Source organism: Sceloporus occidentalis, unplaced genomic scaffold (assembly GCF_023333645.1).
Source record: "Sceloporus occidentalis isolate IW3139 unplaced genomic scaffold, rSceOcc1.0.p SCAF_1, whole genome shotgun sequence".
NCBI classification, from domain to species: Eukaryota; Metazoa; Chordata; class Lepidosauria; order Squamata; family Phrynosomatidae; genus Sceloporus; species Sceloporus occidentalis.
The window spans coordinates 60562508-60568865 of NW_028316981.1; positions in this window are offsets into that span (position 1 = coordinate 60562508).

The following is a 6358-nucleotide window of genomic DNA, read 5'->3' on the forward strand; positions in this document are numbered from 1 at the left end:
CCCTCACTGACATTATAAAATACAATTTCTCATAATTAATAAAAAACAACTGTAATTAGTTCAAGGCTCAATAGAAAGGCAAACTTAGTTTCCACGTCTGCCTGCCTCACAGCAGACTTCCATGGGAATGCAGATGTAAATGTCCATGTTCCCCTATTCAAATGATGGCGAGGTGATTATGAGACAGATTTGACCAGCAGTCAACTATTCATCCTGTTATTAGGTAGCCAAAGATTAATCCTACAAGCAGAGAGAACTTTGCAATGTTGACTTTCCAAGCAGAATCACAGACAAGATCCCACTTGCTGATAATGTTCTCCCAGAGTGGCTACACTCACAGTAGGAGCTCTGGTTCCTGGCCTTGGGTGTCGGGAGCTTGGGGGCGGGCTGCATCCCGCGGCTGTAGCTGTTGTGGTTGTGGGGCAGCGGAGGTGGGTGGCTGGGGGTCATTCCCCCCGGGGTTCCGGCTATTGGGTCCCAGTCCAGTTGCCCCCTTGGTGCTGCTGTCCGTCAGGAGCCCCCCTGCTGCACCAGGAGATGGGCTGCACAAGGGGGATGCTGTTGGAGAACTGGCTGAAGCCGATGAAGAGGACCAGGATCCAGGTGTCGAGGATGAGGGTCCTCTGGTGCCCACCGCCCAGGCCCCCCAGGAGGAGCAGCACCGAGCCTTCATAGTCCAGGAGCAGAGGGCTACTGCAAGAGGAGCCCGAGAGGGCTGGTGTGGCCGGGGCCAGCAAGCGCTGAATCTCCAAGGCCGATGCATTCAAGTTAAAGCCAGGATTCAGATTGCCTTATTATTCCATTTGGTACTTGATCTGAAGTATCCTTCTTCTTTCTTGGAGTTCCTCTGGAGGCCTGGAAGAAGGACATTGTACATTAATAGCCACTTGTGTAGCCATTTAACAGTACAAATAACCATTTGATGTAAAAGCCACCTGTGATCAGGTCTCCCACTAACTGCACACGCATAGTTCTCACCCATTTTCCTATCATATCTTTGAACCTTAATTTGTCTGTACTGCCAGACATCTAAATCAATATTAAGGTTGAGATTTATCAAAATTTGCTTATGGGAGCCATAGCTAATCACATCTCCACCTGGATTTCCTTGTGATTTAAGCTGCATACTAATTAATTAATTCTTAAGAATGAAACATCAAACAAATTTATGAGATGGCACCAGAGCCTTGTTCCACCAGGGTTTTATATGTCATTCTACATCTAACTGTTACTATTTCATCCATTAAATAAGTTTTGTAATAGGCAAATCTGATACCTACCTTGATTTTTTCTCCATCAATTTATGTAGTTATATGACAGAATAGACACTTTGCTTTTTAAATTATCTATAAAATACAGTCACAGATGTTCATACTTAATACACAGATTCTCTAAAAATTAAATTCTCACACTAAATATAATATCTAAATTCTACACTGAGACAGTATCTTAGGTAAAATGCTGTTTAAAGAAGTGGATCATATTTGCAAGCATGTTTAAGATTTCAATCACATTTGTGTGTTATTTTGTTATGTACAACAGCCCACATGATGTAGTGATTTGAGTGTTTGACTACAACTCTGGAGACCAGGATTCAAATCCCCACTCAGAAATGAAAGCACGTTGAGTGACCTTGGGCAAATCACACTCTCTCAGCTTCAGGGGAAGGCAGTGGCAAACCTCTGAACAAATCTTGCCAAGAAAACATGTGACAGAGTCACTTTAGGGTCACCATAAATTGGAAATGACTTGAAGACACACAACAACAACAACAACAACAACAACAACAATTTGTCACATAAATATTCATTTTTATTAGCAGGTCTTTTGCTTGGCCCAGTAGTTCAAGTTTCCTTCTACTCCATACAGCCATATTGCAATTAAAATATATTGCTTTTTATATACTGTAAAAGATAGTCTTACATAATGTGAACATATCCTTCTGTTTTGTATTGCATAAGCACAACTAGATTTGAAAGACAGAACAAATTGATAATGGCTAACACAAGTTATGCTTCAGCATGAATTTTTACTTCTCCAGTGATACTTGTGAATATTATCTAATGATATCTGTATTTTTATCCATTCCCTCCTCCAAAGGCAGCCTATATAGTTTCTCCCGCTTATTTCTCAGTCCAGTCCTGTGAGCCAGGCTAGCAGAGAGATTGTGACTGGCCCTAAATCATTTAGCAAGTACCATGAATTTGAATCTATTTACTCCTGTTCTGTATTCTGAATACAGAACAGGAGTAAATAGATTCAAATTCAGTAGCCAGTCACACTAAACTATCATTATTCTTGTTCCTCAGTTGTGCCATACTATTTTCAGATGCTACTCTATCTTTGGGAGCATTAGGAGATGTCTAATACCAGAAGACATAAATATTTTGCCATGGGTGCCAGGTAACCTGATTCTATGAAGATTATCACACGGAAGAAGCAAGTGTCCTCCTCCCATGATTAAATTACCATTAAATCCTGTTAATAGCATGATCGGGGGGGGGGGGGAGGGATTATCACCACCACCCCACTTAATTGCCATTACTTACCTTGAACTCATCACTATGCTCCTTTTGATGTAGCCTAAAATTACTTTGGCTTTTTGGGCTGCTACATCTCACTGTTGACTCATGTTTAGTTTTTGGTCTACTAAGACACCCCGATCTTTGTCATATGCACTTTTGTCAAAGACAGGTGTCACCCATCCTATATTTGTGCATTTCATTTTCCTGCCTAAAGGTAGATCCTTAATTTTACACCTGTTGACTTATTTTGTGATTTTTGGCCCAACTCTCGAATCTACTATGGTCATTTTGAATTCTGATTGTTTTCTGGGATATTAGCTACTCCCCACATTTGGTATCTTCTGCAAATTTGATAACATGCCCTCTATGCCATCATCCAAGTTGTTTTTAAAGATATTTACAATACTAGAGCCAGGACAGAATCCTGAGGCACCCCCATCAGTCACTCTTCTCCAGGATGAAGAGGAACAATTGGTGAACACTCTTAGAGTTTGGCCCATCAACCAGTTGTAAATCCACCTAACAGCAGAACTTTCTAGTCCATATTTTACCAACTTGTCTGCAAGAATATCATGAGGAACCCTATCAAGGCCTTACTGAAATCAAGAAATACTATATTCATAGCATCCCCCTGATCTACCAAGCTTTTAACTATATCAGAAGAAGAGACAAAATTAGTCTGGCATGACCTGTTTTTCCTGAATTATTCCTAATAAAAAGGACCAGCTGACATTATAAAATGCTTTCTCCTTATCAAGAAAAACGGGGACAGAAGAGAGGGGGGAAAGACACACACACACACACACACACACACACACAGAGTGCAAAATCAAAACAAGGAAAAAAGAAAGCCAGTTCAAAAGCCTATCAAATATCAAATATTATGTGTGTGGTGGGAGCAAAACCAAACATCAAAAGCCCTCAGATCTCACAAATGCTATGTCGATCACTGTCTCCCTCATGTCTCAACAGAGACATCTCAACAAAGACAATAAAAATAGGGGCGGGGGGGGGGAGCAAAACAAATTAAAAAAACATCCAAAATAAATTCACCAACACACGGGATCCCACATGCAATAGAGCAAAAACCTAAATTACTCTTATTTCAAAAGAACAGTATGTTTTTGAGCAAAATTTTCCACCATTAGAGAAAATCAACTCTTTTGTCGTTGATTCTTACTAACCCACATAATTTCAAGAATTCTGGCAGATTGAGTGCAGGCTATGTCACGGAGACTTCCTGCTAACCCATATTGTCTCTGGAATGGCTGCCAGCCATGTCGCAGCTCAATGAGTGTCACATTCTTCTGTCTGTGGGTTTAATAGCTTACATTCACCAAGCCTTTTTGTGATCAAGTGGAGATCTATGTCTTCAGTAACCCCCTGTCAAGAGAATTTCTGTTGGATACTCCCAAAACACCATCCTCCAAGGAGTTCAAAGTTGGAACCTAACTTTAACCCTGTTCTGCTCTCTCAATCACAGATCGGAAGTCCTCTCCAGCACCACATTTCAAATGAGTTTATTTTCTTCCTTTCAGCTTCCTCCATTGTCCAGCTTTCACAACCATATATAGAAACTGGAAATACAATGGTATAGGCAATCTTAACTTTAGTATTCAATAATATATCTTGATACTTCAGGATCTTATCTGGTTTCTTCATAGCTGCACTTCCAAGTCCTGGTCTTCTGATTTCTTGACTGCATTCTGATTAAACACTGAGCCAAGATATGGAAAGTCTTGACCTGTCTCAATGTCTTCATCACTTATTTTAAAGTTATGTAAATTATATGTGGTCATTATTTTTGTTTGTTTTTTATGTGTGATTGCAAACCTGCTTTTGCACTTTCTTCCTTGACTTGCTTCATTAATCATTCCACGTCTTTGTTGTTTTCTGCTAATAGTATGGTGTCATCTGCATATCTTAAAATAGTTGATGTTCATTCCTCCAATTTTCACTCCTCACTCCTCTGAGTATAATCTTGCTTTACATATGACATGTTCAGCATACAAATTAAACATATAAAATGAGAAAAGGCAATCTTACCTGACCCTCTTGCCAATTGGAAAATATTAGTAGTAGTAGTAGTAGTAGTAGTAGTATGTTTATTTATATCCTGCCTTCCTCACAATACAGGGGCTCAGTTTCCATTTCTCTGTATTCTGTCCTGATGGTAGCATCTTGTTCTGAGTACAGGTTATGCATCAAAACAATTAAATATTGTGGCACATTCATTTCTTTAAGAGCGAGCCATAGTTTTTTATGATCTGCTCAATCCAAGGATTTCCCATGTTCTAAAGCACAGGCTGATTTTCTCCTGAAACTCTTTGGTGTACACCATTGCACAATGTATGTTTACAGTTGAGATAATGCATAGGGGCATGCGCAAAGTATATGTTCAGCAATATCAAGAAAATTACAACCAAAATGATTAATTTGCACATATGCACATGCATATATATATATATATATATATATATATATATAAAATCACACACACACACACACACACACATATATATATATATATATATATATTAATCAACACACGTGTATATTTGCAGGATTTTGTTTTTAAAATTAACAGGGCAAAGACCATTTGAGAGTCAGACTAAAACATTAGTCTGGCATGCCAGGGGCTGACTCGGATCATAATTAAACTGAAGCACATACAGGAGTACCTCAGGACACACTGTCAAAGAGGGTTCTACTCCAGTGGGGCAGCTTTTCACACATCCCCAGGAGCCCCTAAGAGCAGCAGCAAATGGCAAGATGGTTCTCTCTTGTGATTACCTGCTATAGTGGTGGAGTCTCCTTCCTTGGAGGTCTTTAAACAGAGGCTGGATGGCCATCTGTTGGGGATGCTTTGATTGAGAGTTCCTCCATGGCAGAGGGTTGGACTGGATGGCCCTTGTGGTCTCTTCCAGCTCTATGATTCTATGATTCTATGAGTGGTACAGAGAGTAAGGCACCAAGGTCTGGCTATTTGGACAGTGCTCTGGCAATACTCTGCATCACTGCTTGCAGTGAAGTGCAGCTGGTGGAATTGACAGATGCCAAAGAAAACATTTGGAAAAGGCAAGATGATTTTACACGCAATAAAGGGCAGCTCCAAATATATACTATACACTCTGAGAATCTGTGGAGTTTGATATGCACAATGCGAGCACATATCCAAAGTTTCCCTTAATTATATGCCAAAAGATGACTCACCAAAAAAAAAAAGTTGGGCTTGAGTTTGTATACATGGCAATTAAGAAAAAGTTTTCATTCTGTACTGTGGCATAATCCGCAACTGAAGTTGTCTGAACTGTACATGGTAGAGAACTGTTGACATGCACTTTTTACAAGACTACTTTTCCCAGTTCATTTCCTTGTCAAGGATGTCAGACTTACATTGAGGTCTTACAATGAAAGTAAATAAATACTGAACCAATTTATAGACAGCTACATTGTCAAGGGTCCCATCTGCAAAGAGAGTGAAGAGAGAATGCAGGGAATGAAAAGGAAAATTCTGCAATCTCTAGTCTGTCCTCTTTCATTCTGCTTTTTTGCTTGACATGAAGAACCCAGGTGGAGAGATTCGCTGAGCATGTCAAGAAGGTGGGGGGTGAGCCATAATTGATTATTCTTATTAAGGAATCTGCTTTCGCCAAATGCATTTAGATTGGCCAGGTTCATTCCTAAAATGAATTAAGCACATCACAGTCCTCGGAAAAAATATACCAAGTTCTATGCAAGAGCTATTTCTTTGCTTGTGTAATTATGAAGAGTGTGGTGTTAGATTAATTAGAAAATGAATGGAGATGAGAGAATTATGATCAAAGAAATCC